Source organism: Anas platyrhynchos, chromosome 4, assembly GCF_047663525.1.
Source record: "Anas platyrhynchos isolate ZD024472 breed Pekin duck chromosome 4, IASCAAS_PekinDuck_T2T, whole genome shotgun sequence".
Taxonomy (NCBI): domain Eukaryota; kingdom Metazoa; phylum Chordata; class Aves; order Anseriformes; family Anatidae; genus Anas; species Anas platyrhynchos.
In genome coordinates this window covers 64661052-64676477 of record NC_092590.1, presented here as the reverse complement: position 1 = coordinate 64676477, position 15426 = coordinate 64661052, and the positions used below count along the sequence as shown (strand labels likewise).

The 15426-nt window shown below is 38.9% G+C and overlaps 1 long non-coding RNA gene across 1 annotated transcript in view; it reads right to left on the bottom strand.

The window, feature by feature from the left end:
- Positions 1–675: 675 nt before the first annotated feature.
- The window catches only part of LOC140002503 (uncharacterized), a 39335-nt gene continuing 24584 nt past the window's right edge, over positions 676–15426 (bottom strand). Inside the window, exons 2-3 of the long non-coding RNA XR_011809234.1 lie at positions 3187–3428; positions 676–3049 (exon numbers count right to left, since the gene is read on the bottom strand). This is a non-coding gene — a long non-coding RNA (uncharacterized lncRNA). The remainder of the gene's footprint in view (positions 3050–3186; positions 3429–15426) is intronic.

The window sequence follows — 15426 nt, the reverse complement described above, 5'->3', positions numbered from 1 at the left end:
CCCTTTATAAGAAGTTCACAATAAACAAGGGTTCAACATGTTCAGAGCAGCAGTTTGTGCCTTCTGAAGGCTTGAAATAATATGAGCTTTTCATTAAGTCCCTCTGTAAAAAAAACTTCACAGAATTTGTGCTTCGTTGTCTTTAACAAGTTACAAGGGAATGAGGCTAAGTGAGCAAAACTGAGTTAAGTCAGATTTTCACCCAGCTAAATGGAACCAGAAGCAAACTTTCCATTCTTCTGCAGGCATTTAGGTTTTGTGCACACTAGGAAGCTTTACCAGTGGAATTTGTTGATGGAGCTAATTGGGGTTATTGATGTAGTTCATACAGATATGACAAAAAGAAACCTTTTTAGTGTAATCACAGTATAAAAATGTTTGCTTAACAGTAGCATCCACACAAGTGTTTTTATCAAACTAGGCATCCAGCTAAAACTAATACATGCATGTTAGGGTCTTAAAACTGGAACCACTGACCTCAGGAGGTCACTTATACTATCTGCCTATTCATACATTTCTACAGATGCATGGTAACTTGTATTCTTGTTTCACACAAGACTGCGTTTTTTTACATTATTCTGAGAACAAAACAGCATAAATACATTTTGTTACTTTTATTTATTTATTTATTTATTTATTTATTTATTTATTTATTTTTAATAAGTAAAAGGCATTTGGGGTCAATCCATTCCTCCTCAGACAAAATGTTTTGTTTCAGCACAAATATTAAAGTAAACTTCAAAAAGTAACATTAAACCAATAAATTATATTGTTCTATTCCAGAAATTTCATGAAGCATTATATCAACCTTATTTAAGTGATTTGTTATAACCAGATCTCTTTCAAATCAATATTTTCTTGAAGGACATTTTGATTTCAACATCACAGCACTTTCCAGAGGACAAGTAATAGGAAAAGTGTTGAACATTTTAATTATTTCTTGCTCTAGCTAAAAGTGGTTACAATATTAAAAACAAAGAACAACAACAAAACACAATGAACATAGTACATTATGTTGGCTATAATCTAGATATAACAAAATAGCTTTTTAAAAAATACAAGTGTTCAAGGAAAATTAACTAACTGGTTAGACAAACAGCAAATCTCCTCATTTTCTATAGGGAATGGCCAGAAGTCCTCTTACATGTCCAGATGTGCCAGCCAGATCACCCCTCTTCTGGAGACTACAGCACCCACTGGAGGACTGGCAGGGCAGTCCATCAGAGCACTTTTTAATTTACTTCCGGAAAAATCAATTAAGTTAGCTAAGTAACTTTAATTAGCAAATTGTTGGGGACAGTAACCATCACTGCAGAAAGTGTTGAGTATGAGAATGGTGACTTCTTCCATTAGTTGTACCGAAGTGGGCCTCTCTACCTTGCTTCAGTATCTGAGCCCAAATAAACTCAAATCAACAAGTTATCCAGACTAAATAATAATAATAATAATAATAATAAATAAATAAATAAATAAATCTAACCCTTAGAAATGGAATAGTGAAATAGAAATACTATAAAATTGTATTTCTCATAGCATTTCTTTATTACCCATTTCTATATCTATTTGTCTTTGTCAGGGCACTGTTGTGATTGAGTAAACTAGACCAAAAGAGAATTTCTTGATAAAGTCAACATTGCGTGTCTGAATCAGTACTACAGAAAACAACAAATGTCACTCTGCTGCTTCTGCCACTTCAGCACAACTTCAAAGGTCACTAATTCCTCAGAAAGCTGCCATAAATAGCCTGCCTTCCATACAGAAATGTTCTGCCAAAATTTTAACTTAGAGTTGCCTTATATTTTCACCTTCAGTCATCAATACCTTTTGACAATTCGTTGCTAGAACACGCTTTCCTTCTTAGCACGTTATTAATTCCACAGTTACACCTTTCCCCATACTCCCACAGTAATTGCAGGACTCCCACTCAAGCTTCAGTGACACCAAGAAGTATTATCCACTATAATGAGACAGGAAACTCTTTTCAAAGTGATGTAGCTCCTGTTGACAGAACTGTGCTTCTGCCTGTCCCTCCCAAAAAAGTTAAACCGTACAACCTAAGACATTTTTCTCTTATTTTAAAATAGATTCACACTAGTGCTTCTGCCTGTAAAAAAAAAAATAAATAAAATAAAATAAAATTTACATCCAAACTAACTAGTTCAATATGAACAGAGGTTTCCCCTGTTAGGTACAACCTCAGTTGAGCACAAGTTTGTCTCTGGTGGGAAGAGCAAAAATGTCTCCAATGAGCATCAATACAAATAGGACACTTTGTATTATATTTTTATTGTTTCCTACTACAAGGACCTGTGCATGTGTACCATCTAAGAGCCTCAGGAAAGATGTGACTGATCCTTTTGCATATACACTTTCTGAATTACCTATTTCAAGAGAAAGTGCACACACCTCTTTGTGTGTACATGCAAGAGAGAGCACACAAGAGAAAATACAGTATCTACTAGCATTACTGCTTCATGTTGCAATATGGGATTCCACCTAAATATTCCCATCCAGGGAAACTATCCTCACCCCCTGTCTGGTACGGCTACTACAAAAATAAATAAATAGGAAAGGACTGTATTCTCCACATTGCTGCTTTCTTTCCTCCATGAGTAAGGAAGACTGTACCAGAGCCAGTGCAAGCCTCCAAAGGTTGTGGAGTATGTTTTCAATGAAACAAAACAAGCACAGTAAGACTAACAAACACTGGAAAACACTAAGCCAGAGTAAGTGAAGGGCTTTGCTTCAGGGAAAATACTGTAAGTAAAAGAAAAGGCAGATGAAAGCAGCTATTCAGAAACCTCATAATCAGATGTAGACATATCTTCAGAGTATAATAAAACAAGGACATGTATCCCACATCCTGCCCCACACTCCACCAAAAGTGAACCTTGTTGGTTCAGAAATCCAAAGACTTAGAAAGGATTATAAAATCTCACTGGATGGACTAAGTATTTAAGACCAAATAATTATCGTCAAAAAAAAGCATTGAAGACGTGTCTTTGAAACATTTCACACAGCCTTTTCATGCCAGCAAAACTTTATACCACTGGAAAAAAGAAGAAAAAAAAAAAAAAAAGGAATGGAAAGGATATAATTCAAGACACAAACCCTGAAAAGTATGCTACCAAGGGATGAATACTGTAATTATATAAAACCTGTTATGGTACTTAATGTGTAGCCTACCTGGAATCAATAGGACAAGCTCAGCAGGCAAAGAGCAAAATCTGTATCTTAATTTCTTTCCTTACTTAAATTAAAAGGCTCATATCAGCAGGCCATAATTTTCTGTAGGTTTTTCAAGGTCCTTGTAATCTGATTCGGACTTATGCTTGGATTCTTCATTTTCTTTTGCTACTGGGCAAAAGTTTTGTCTTCAAATTGGCAGCTTTGAACTGTTGCCTCAATGAATGATTGCATCTTAAAGCCTGCAATGAAAACAGCAGCAGTTTAGGCAGAAAGCAAAACATGAGTAACAAGTATGTGTATCATGTAGTTTCTACTGTCATGTTATCCCTCCCTTACTAAAGGCCTTTTTCCACATCCTTCATCTTCATCCCACAGTTACTGACATATTTTCTTCTTGTTTCTCTTTATTCTAGGAAGGTTGATGAGGTATAAGATGTTTTGGGGTACCTTGCAAAGATCACAGGGGAGAGATTTGTGTTCAGTTCTGAAGATGACTGAGCCTTCTTTAAATATAACATCACACACAACTATTCAGCCTGTATTTTTATTCATTTCTATTCTATTTCCTTAGTCAAATCTGATTAAGGTACTGGAAAAACTAGTGGAAGGCATGGAAAAGGTGGAATATGCTTATTTAGAGTCTGTACTTGTAGTTAGTTTTGGTATCTGAGTTTTGCTGACGCAGGTTTACTGACTGAATGGCTAACTTGAAACTCTTCAGCCAGGTAAAACTTTTATTCAGTTGCAGTTCTCACACACCATAAGATTTGAAAATAAGAATTATGGGCTATACTTAAAAAGCAGCATAGATGTCTTCTGTTCAGATTAGATGAAAATGTGATGAGTTAGTCAGCTAAGCTCTCTGTATAATGCAGTGAATACTTTGGCTTGGGATTTATTGCAGCTCTGTCAGCCAGTACAAAAATACAATAGAATAGAACAGCTCAACTGGAAGGGACTTGCAAAGATTGTCCAGTTCAACTGCCTGAACACTTCAGGGCTAACAAAAAGAGAAGGTATATTAATGAGGGCAGTCTCCAAAGACTTCTTGAATACTGGCAGGCATGGGGCATATACCACCTCACTAGGAAGCCTGTTCCAGTGTTTGACCACCCTCACGGTAAAGAAATGTTTCTTACTCTCCTGTCCAGACTTCCCCTGGCACACCTTGTGTCTATTGCTTCCTGTTCTGTCATCGGGCACCAGGGAGCTGAGACCAGCACCTCCCTCTTGCCTTCCCCTCCTCAAGAAGTTGTGGAGAGCAGCAGGGTCTCCTCCAAGCTGCCTTTTCTCCAGACTAGACAACACAAGTGTCTTCCTCCCTCCACACAGGACATGCCTTCCCACCCCTTTGCCAGCTGTGTTGCCCTTGTCTGGACACTTTCACAGACCTCAACATCCTTTGTGTATTGTGGAGCCCAGAACTGCACACAGTAGTCAAAATAAGGTTGCACCAACACAAAATACAACAGGAGAATCACCTCTTTTGACCAGCTGGCTATGCTGTGTTTAACACACCCCATAATGTGATTTGTTTTCTTGGCTGCCAGGGCACACTGCTGACTCCTGTTGAGCCTACTATTGACCTGCACCCCCAGATCACTTTCTGCTGAGCTGCTCTCCAGCCGTTTGTCTCCCAGATTGTACCTGTGCTCAATATTACTCCAATATTACTCTGTCCTAGATGCAGAACCCAGCACTTACCTTTGTTTCATGTCACTGTTGATTGTCCAATGTTCCAATGAAGCACCTGTTAGGTGCTCGTAACAGACAAGGCATATTTTTTTTTTCATAATTTATATGGTTTTGTGTTTCTTTGCACAGATCGAACAGGGTACTAATGGTGGACCACTTCCACAGACATAAGAGAAAGGGCCAAAACTGGTTACCTATTTGATAAATAAGATATGAGAGTATCCACTGAAGATGAGGAATACTTATGCTCTGACTTCCGACCTGAAAAGTTTTGCACGAGTTGCATAAAGAAGCCTTGGAGCAAGGAGCAACCCCACTTACCTTCACGTAAGCAAATGCCAATCTTATTGGGCAAGAGACTTCCATCAAGGCTTGGTTCCTTTCTGGTTCAATAACTGTTGAATTTTTCTTTAGCAGTGGTACAGCCTCCAAAGGAGGTGTGTATGGTGCCCATGCTGCAGAGTTACCCATAAACTAATCCTCTTGAGACAGAGGGAGCTGGGATCCAAGGTGGAGGCCATCAAGGTTGTACGGACATTGCTGACATTTCCCTTGACTCACGTAAGCACTTCTGAGAATCCAGCCCCAGCACTCAAAAATTGACCCAGAGAGATCATTAGGGAGGCAGCAAAGTGCCTGATGCATGGATTGATGTATTCTGAGAACTGCTGCAAAGGAAGTGTGTGGCTGCATCTGCCAGCTGCATCTTTTTCACATCCTGCTTTCAAGCCAGGATGAATTTTGTTGTAATAATCCAGTGTGCAGGCAGCAAAGACATCTGACTAGGACAAGTCACAACTGGAAATTATGGGATGCACTGATTTTGTGGGTAAGGGATCCAAATCATCTGGGTTTTTAGATACCCTTGTCTCTTGCAGGCTTATCTGAAGTGTAATGCAGTTAATATTGCAAGCAAGCTAGGATTCTGGTTGAACAGCAAGAGGAATGTGTCCAACTGGCAGGGAGAATAAATACTTCTCCGAACAGACAGTAATCAGTTAACATTACTCTAAAACAAACATTGAGAAAGCACAGCACTTTAGCAATTAAAGGTCCAAATTTGCAAAATTAATTAGTGTTTCCCACAGCATAGCACTCTGCTTATGAACAGCTCTATTGTAAATGTACGATGCTCTAATATGAAAAGAGAGCATTCTTATGTTAATTATCTAATTAACTAATCTGGGCACAATTAGCAGCTGAAACAGCACAGCATTACACTCTCTTCCTTCTTCCCTTCCGGATTCAAGATTGCCTTTAAATATGTACTTTCAAGTGGCAGGGGACCCTGGTGGTAGTGCTTGCTACCACATTAACCAAACCTCAGTGCCAGCAGAAGTTCCAACAAGCAGGCACTGAAACAGAGAAGAGAAGCAGAAATATCTTTGGCAAGGTATTTAGGAGAGGTAGATTCAGCTATTTAATCTCACCCCAACAGTTAGGCTGCCCTCCAGGGAAGCCATCCTCATCACTTCACAGAAAGTTAGCGTGAAATGCTCAAGAATACAGTAGTCTGTTTCTCTGCCCCTTTGGAAACCGAATGCCACTTAACAAGACCTCCCTGACACCAGTATTTTCCAACGGATGGCTCAGTGGCTGTTTTAGAGGTCTGAAAATAGAAAGTCTCATTCATTTCTACTTCGCTGCCAGGATAGCTATTGACTTTGCTGAAGTTTACTGTGCCATGAAGAGAGGATGTAGAGAAACTGTGTCCAGATATCTGACAAAAACATACCAGAGAGAGAGTACATTTGCTGAAAACAGTCTAAATCAGGCCATCAGCGGATGGCTTAGACAGTGTCTCAAAGTCCTGCCTCACTTTCCATTACAATGATGCTAAAACAGGGTAAGAAACATAAGTAAAAGATTTACTTCAGCATCTTTACATTTGCACATTTCAGAATTTGCTTTAGAAGGTATATTTATTTAGGAAATTGTTGTCATGTTTTAGTAATTAAAAAATGAGAAAAAAGTGAGACTGACAAGTACTATACTGAGCTGTACAAAGTGTTGATCTAAAACATTTTTGCTTTAGCTTCCTTTTTTTTGGTTGTTGTTTTCTTTGTGGGTGTTTTTGTTTGTGTTGGTTGGTTGGTTTGTTTGGCTTTAGGGTTTGTTTGTTTGCTTGCTTGCTTGTTGCTTGCATATATATTAATACATGTATAGGAAGGAGGATATTCTATTAAAAACAGCTTGTGTAGATCTACTATAACATTGCCTCCCTCCCACTTTCTCAGTTCTTTCCAAGAAAAAGACTTGTGCTCACACATCTTTGCCTATTAGGTGCAGGGTTCTTTTTAAGGCAGTGCTGATCTATTGTGCATTACAGAGTTACAAAATAATTTATGTCAGAAAGAACCAGGTGAGGTCTTGAGGTATGTAACCTCAAGATCAACTAAATCAACTCACTGAGGATGGAGATGCAGTTCCAAGGCTCGAGATTCCACCACCTCTCTAGTCAACTGCTCCAGCATTTTCTGTTTATACAGTGAAAAACATTTCTTAGTAATTACCTGAAATTTCCTGTCTTCCAACTTGTGTCTGCTGCCATCTTGGTGGCCCTTCCACTGGACCTGTTCCAGGTGCTCACTGCACCTTCTTGCACTGAGAAACACAAAGCTGAACTCAGTTCTCCAAACGACCTCTCGCCAGTGCTAAGTTGAGAGGAATAATCACTACCTGCAACCTGCTGGCTGCACTATTGCTAATACAGCTTCACAGGGACGCTCTTAGTTGAGAAGATTACAATACTGCAATCTGCTGGGGAAACTTAATATAAAATTGAGGTTGGCTTGGCCTTCACAAAACAGGAGTGTAGGAGGTCATCTCCAACATATGTCTATAGTCTATAGCACCTCAGTGGGCTGCAGTCATGGGCACCCACCTCAAGCATGAGATCAAGTCCCTGCACACAAAAGCCCACAAATTATATCCACATGAATGAGCACAGGCAGTTGTTCAGACTTTGCCTGGAGTCTGAGCACTGTAGACAGATCCCTGTTGCATCCCAGGGGCCACAGCATGCTCTGAGTGAATAAATCCTGCTGGGAGAAAGAATGAATCGTCTCAGCAACAACACTGCACTAATGAAATGCTAACACAACCAGCCAAAATCTGGCTCACACACCCTCAGGTCCAAGAAGAGGCGCTTATATTTGTCTGTACTCATCTGAATAGACATAACTGGAGCCTGAAACCATGGACACCCATGTGCAGCACAGGGAAAAAAAAAAAAAAAAAAAAAAAAAAAAAAGGCTAAAGAAAAGAAAAGGAGAGATAAGACTGTTCCCAGACACCTTCACCATGTGAGGTATCCTCTGGCACTTATTGTGTAAGTCAACTCCTGTTTGAAACGCACTCTTTCTCCATATGTAACTCATTCACAGAGGTAAGCCCTGTGAATGATGTGCTTCTGGCATAACAGCTAACCTAGCAAAAGACTCACCACATTGTATTTCCTTGTGAAAGGAGGCTGATTCATCCAGGACCTTAAAATGTAGTGCTGGGCTGCTGGGCACCTGTTTTATTTTATTAATAACTTTTGCCAAAATTAACCAAAAATTTGCCAAAATCTTCCTTGGCTCCTAAACACTGACCTTGAATTAACCACCTAGATCATTACATCCATCAACTCCTGTAAGCCAGGAAAAAAAAAAAAAAAGAGAGAGAGAGAGAAAAACAAACAAACAAACAAAAAAACACTACTTCTACCATAAAAATTTCCACGATACCAAGATTTAACCATAACTTGTGGATATGGTAAAAAAGAGAACCACTTGACTTTGCTATGGGATAAATCAGGATACTTAATATACATTACCAGATGCCACTACATCTCCATGTGCTTTATTTAAGCTTTGCATGTTTTATCTAAATGCATAAGAACCTTCCTGAAATCTTTCTGCTGTCCCAGAAAAGACATCTCATGACCATGATGTACTCTGGGTATTATGCATTACTGCACTATTGTTAAAACAAAGTGTTTGTGTTTGCAGGAACATTTCTTAAAAGCCATAATGTGCTTAGACAATTCCTCCAGTCAAATACAGATGTCAGAGAAACCTCCTTCCAAAGCTCTGCAAGGAAACCTCCACTGCAGATGTATTTTGCACAACATAGCAGACTCAAATGTTCATGGAGGCCTCAAACCACCATGTGAATAATTGCCCTACCTATAGAGAAGAAATTAGAATCCTTGAGAATGCTTTACAATATGTGTTTAATTCTCACCCCTTTGGGCGAACACACAGCTACAAAAGCCATATTTCAGTCATTTGTACAAGAATTTGCCAAACCAAGTTTCCAATCTAGAAGCACTCGGTCTTATACCCTAGTATGGATTTTACTGCTGTACAGAGCTTCTTGAGTTCCACTAAGGTATTACAGGGACACCAGGGCATCCAGTAATGCAACTATTTACAGACAGAAAGCTTGATTTTCATCTGGAACAGCCATTTCAGAATTTCTTCCATATCCATGCAATTATGGAAAATATGCAGTAGAAAAACAGCACCCTGTGAGTTACATTGCAAACAGCTATTAGGCAACAATATTTGAATTTTGCTATGCTGAGTGCAAACTGTTATCATCAAGCCAGAGGAAAAAATATTTATCAGATATATATATATGTAAGATACTTGTGACCTGCTTATGGGTATCCCACTGACTGGAAAAAAGACACCATGCAGCATTAATCAGGCAAGTGATTTTCTGGCTTATTTGTTGAGCATGAGACTTAACTTGATGTTTTTTAGTAAAGATCTTCTTGGTGAAATAAGTCATGAAAGCACTGAAATTCATCCTCTTTTGGGACATCCAAGTGAGTGTTTCCAAATTCCTTACATTAACACATCAATAGAATTTGTTACAAATACTACTGGTTTGTGCCAGAAAGTATATAACAAGATGCTGGCTGGCTACCAAACCACTAACCCTCTAGGACTGGCTTAGGGACAATTCAGTATGTTATTTAATGAAAGAGAGTATATGTCCTATGGAGCCCTGGAAGACTTATTTCACAACATGGCTTGCTTACTCAGTGATCAAGCTTGGCAGCTCCACACTCACAAAGGGACCCCACCCAGGCCAGCTATGCTGAAACCAGACTATCTGAGCCTTGACTCTACTATTTGGCTCAGAGTGACACAAATTGCCTTCAGACTCTGTTTTAAAATAAAGGCAGATGACGTGCAGAGGCATTGCCCTTTATATAGGATGTAGGGCTGATGCTCTGCCCCTGCTCAGCAAGTAATTATGAAGGCCATGAGCTGCATTTTAGTGATAAAGCTAAACTTCTGGTAATGCTCACTGATCCATCATTTCAGGGTTTGGGTTTTTCACCTTTTCCTAACAGAATATCAACACCATATTTTCCTCCCCCACACTGTCTTTCATCTTAAAATACTTCCTCATTCAAACAGATATGTTTACAGTAATTTTTTTGAAACCATTCCTGAGCCATGGGAATAGAGAAACACTGTGGTGTAATGTGCAGAGCATCGCTGCTCTGTAATTGAAGCTGGGAAGCAGTGAATATTGCCTTTACCTGGAACTACAAAGGTAATTAAAATAGCTGGAACATCAGGTTAATTAAAAACCCCTCTCTGACGTAGGAGGATTGCTACTGAGTCTAAATGATCAGATCATTCTTTTAGATCATCAGTGTAAAACTTTTTTTTTTTTTAAAGGCACTGGTACATATTTACATTAAAAACAAAAAAAAAAAAAAAAAAAAAAAAGAAGAAGAAAAAGAAAAAGAAAAACAAGAAAGAAGTGTTCAGATTCTTAAAAGATGCTTTTGGACTCGAAGGAGATGTTAGTGCATGCTGATCTTTCATGCAAGCTAAAAATTGCATTTCTGTAAAATTTGGTTTCTTTAAACTATCACTTCCCCCCACCCACATAGCAAGTGTTCAACTTTGATTTAAGATTACAGTTAAGCTAGTTTTAGGATTATTTTACTGCACAAAGCAAAATGAGTGTCAAGGACCTGATGAGCACTTGGGAGGCTGTTATTGATGAGTTATCGTGTAATCACCTTAAAGAGTCTGTGTACTCTGTTCTTTTCCTCCTTCCTGCGAGGACTGAGGTGTCCTTGGTTTCTCAAAGGTTTCATGGTACTTTCAGAAAACTATCCTATTAATTTTTCTGTAACGTCTGCCACATTCTTTATGCCAAGGACTTTCCTGACTGCCAACAACTGCAAGGCTAATGAAGATTTTCTAGAAATCTCTTTCGGATTTGACACATAAATCAGGGCCATCATGTACTGAAATGAGCAAAATGACCGCTGGGACCTCAGGGTACCTGGCATTTACAACATGGCAACCTTCGCCAGCCAGAAAGGAGAAAGTGCAGGTCTCCTCCAGCAATTCACATTCACAGTAGCTGTGTGCCTCTTTTCGCTCCTCCTTTAAATCAAATTCTCTGTTGTTCTTGTAGGTTAGATAGCACTGGAAAAACAACTCCTTTAAAGTACCTTTGTTCTCCAGAGATGCTTACCACTAAATCTTATTTGTCTCTATTTCACTAATTAACACCAATACAACAGATGAAGTCATCCATGGGTTTGTGTTCAGCTTTAGTGGAGTTTAAGGCATACATTGATATTAATCTTTTGGAACCAAAATGCTGCAATAAGAAGGCTGAACATATTTCAGCTCATCTTAGAGTAGCAGTTCTCAGTCCCTAATAATGCAGGGTAGTACCTCTTGGAGGGTGAGAGAAGTAGGGTACCTCTTGAAGTAGAAGTACCTCTTGGGGGGTGGTAAACTCTGCTCCCATCCTGTCTGTCTGCACAGCTTAATGTTTTCTCCATTCCGGTAGCGATGGAAGGAGAGTGATACTTAAAGTCCACAGGAACATGGTGGGTGAGATAGAGTGTATGGGACAGGGTCTGAAGGCAATATTTGCTTGCATGGGGATGACTATCTGGATTGATTTGAACAATCCTCCTCGTCACCCCTGGACAATGGTCAGCTGGAATAATGCACTCATGCACTCATGCAAGCATGCCAGAATGACAGAAAAGGCTTCTTTTTCTCTTTCTGGAATAGTCCAGCTCAGGTTGGTTGAATGGTTAGTTCAGGTTAGTTCTCACCATTCAGGTTAAAACTGAATGGTGAGAAACAGGGCTGTGGGGGAGAGATAGTCTCTGCAGAGCTAGAAGTGACACAGAATCCAGGGTAATCACCCCTGGGAGAGAGGCAGGTTCTAGATACAGTTATCACAAGCAGGCTTGGCTCAAGGAGTGCTGCAAAACCCTGATAGAAAATGTTTGCAGGATTTGGTAGGAAACAAGGCCAACTTTGCTGTGAGCATGCTCTCAGGAGGACAGATGAGATAACAAATCAATGAGGATCATGTTGCTCTGTGGAAGCCAAGGGGCTGCAGACAGATGCAGAACTAAAACATTGACACAGGAGAGGAAAACTAGCGGGGGGAGCCCAAAGTGTTACAGCAAATATAAAGGGGAGGTGGGCATTATGTAAAATGTGTGAAAGATGCTGGCTTTGAAAGTCACGTTGCAATTCTGCTTGTGACAGGAATGCTTTATAAATAGCAACTTTGGGCCCTGCTCTTTAATCAGTATATACTATGCTATGAACATTCATACAACTCTCACTACCAGACAGATATAGAAATACCCATCAATGGAGTTCATTATTCCTTCCATCTTTATGTCTGGTCCAAAATAAATAAGTAAAATGAAAAAAATACCTTGAAAATAATGAAGTCCCTTTTACCTTATTCAACCAGTCACTCCAAAGAACTGGAAACAGTTAAACTGATATTTATGCAATTCATCCTGACTCTGCAGCCTGCCATCACCCAAAGAAAACTTCCCTTTACAGAAGAGGGGAAGTTTATCTAGCTGGAGTTTCGGATTACCCTGGTTCAGTCCTGAGGCAATACAGATGCCAATTATATGGTACACGTACCATACATCTTCAGATTCTTTGTAAAACAATCCCTGAGAAATAATTGCTAATTTCATTCTAATCAGGCATTGAAAATACAGCTGACACGCTTTCTTACCTGTTGGTATGAAATTAAACTTTTGGTGTGCTTGGTAACAGGTTCATTCCTGTGTGTGTATTAGTTACAGTACAGCAGGCATGGATTTACCAAGGTCTGTATGAACACTTTAATTCCTTTACTAAACACCAATCAGACCACATGCTTCCACATCACCTGAAGAGTTAAAGCATTTGCTCCCCACTCTTGGTCTTCTCTTTACATTAGGGCTGTATATGCCCCTTTGGGTTTTGACTGGACTGTTTGTGGTCAGTAAGTGCCAATTAATCTTATGTGATCTCTTGTCCTCTGTACAAACAGTTAAACAAGTAAAAGTTGTAATTTCACTGAAAAGAAAATGAAAATAATCCTTTTTATTTTAATCAGGAAAAAAAAAAAAAAAAAAAAGCTCTGTACTTACATATCCTCCATTCCCTCCAATATGTTCTAAAGAGAACACTCAAAATGTCCACCTTAAAGGTGGGGAATTCAAGGTTTCAAAAGGACTTTAACCCTGCAAGAACATTAGTCTGGAGAGTTTATTTATCAGTTACCTAAGATCTATACATACAGTTAACTGTAAGAAAACCCTCTTCTAAAGAAAAATTTCCAAAACTCTCCCCACAAAGGAGCATGCCAAGTTTGTTGAAGTCATCTCAGAAGCAGACCTCTACAAACATAGAACCCAATCATGTCCAAAGAGTAAATGCAGGACTTGGCAACACATCTCCACGGACACCAGATCCCACAAACACACACCTTAAGATATGTAAGGCCATGAAATGTGTCTTCTTCCCTCATAGAAACTAAATTTGTGAAACCAAGTAATCACTGTTTCCCAGAGCAAATTCATAAGTAAATCAGGACAATAGCACCTAGGTATCAGCAGGATAGCACTTTTCATAAAAAATATTCCACCCCCAGTCTCTAAATCCTGTTAATTGGCAGAGGCGCCAACCATCAACACAGGCCTGGGCCTATAAATTCATAATTTCACTAGCTACTTGAAAACATGGATTTACTAGAACTACAAGGTTCTAGGACTAGAACTAACCCCTCTACTTACCACGCACTCACCTTTGCTTATACCACGGTCAGCCCTGATTGTTCTCTATCCTCACCCTCAATATTTCTTCTCAGTGACTCATGAAACAACAAAATTTCACCAAAAATTATACTGAGTAGAGACTGAGGTTTGATTTTAATGCACTTTTATGCAGAGGTCTGCCTGCAATGGAGGCAAAGGAGAGATGCAATTGGGAAAGTTTCCTGTACTATGACTTTAAATAAAAGAACAGGTGTAGTATCAGGGAAAAAAAAAATGGGAATTTGAATAAAGAATTTACTTAATTTAAAGCTTTATAATATTAACCTTTCTATTATTATTGCATTCAAGGTAGTAGAATTTTTATAATATTTGAAAACAACTAAATTTTCCTTTAAGAAACACCTGGCTCTATCTTCAATTTCCTTCACCAGAAGAAATTATATTTGACAAGTGTTTGTGCAAAGGAAGCTAACAGTAGCAGAGCTGGATAAAAGAGATCATCAACATATAGCAGACTTTCTAAAAACGTTTCTCCTAGTATTACACATGGGATATCTGATTTGGAAAGCACTGTAGGGTAAAGCTCTAAGGTAAAGGCATGCTAGGCAGCTGAAGAAATAACACAGGCTGACAAATACCAACATAAAATGCAACTGTATACCAAAAGACTCCTAAAAATGACACAAGCTCATTCATACTTTGAAATCTAATCATTTGGTTCATTCACTCTGTTCTATGTCAGCCAAGATATCTGTAAGACATTTAACCACCGTTAAATTGGTAGGCCTTCTTTGGGTAAAATTGGTCATAGTCGTGACTTCTATTTTTCTCTTATCATTCAAGGAACAAGTAATTCTGAACTGCATTACAGTAGACTTTCTGATCTGAATTTTGTCTTCCGGTTCTCTTTGCTTTTTGTCTGCTGTTATTGCTTTTCCTGGGGATATATTTTGCCACTTGGGAAGTTCTGAAAAGATAAAACACTGTGTGATTAAAAATTCTTAATTGTCCAAAGCATGTGTGTTTGCATTCATGGAGCTCTATATTTATTCTCTGTCTCCCTGGAAGAGCTCCTAGCTTTTTTCTTTCTAGCTCATCTCTGGCACTTCATTTGTAACATACTACAGGCTTCCAAAGACAGATGCAACACAAAAAGAAAAAAAGAGAGAGAAAATGCTGAGTTCATCACCATAAATTATTGATGTTTCTTCTACTTAACTTACTCATCAGGATTCATTGTTAATGAGGTGTGGATTTTAGCTTTAAATTTGCCATGTAGCACTGCAGGCATTCAATTTGAAGCACTGCATTACAGAGGATTTCCCCCAATGTGTGTCTCCAGATCTTTCTGGTTCCATTTTCTGAAGTAGGTCTCCGCAACTGTGACTTGGCAGGGACTGGTTATATTTATCCACAGCACAGAATGCAATAGGAAACAGAAGGACAAGAGGAAGATTTTTATCATGTAACTGATAAAA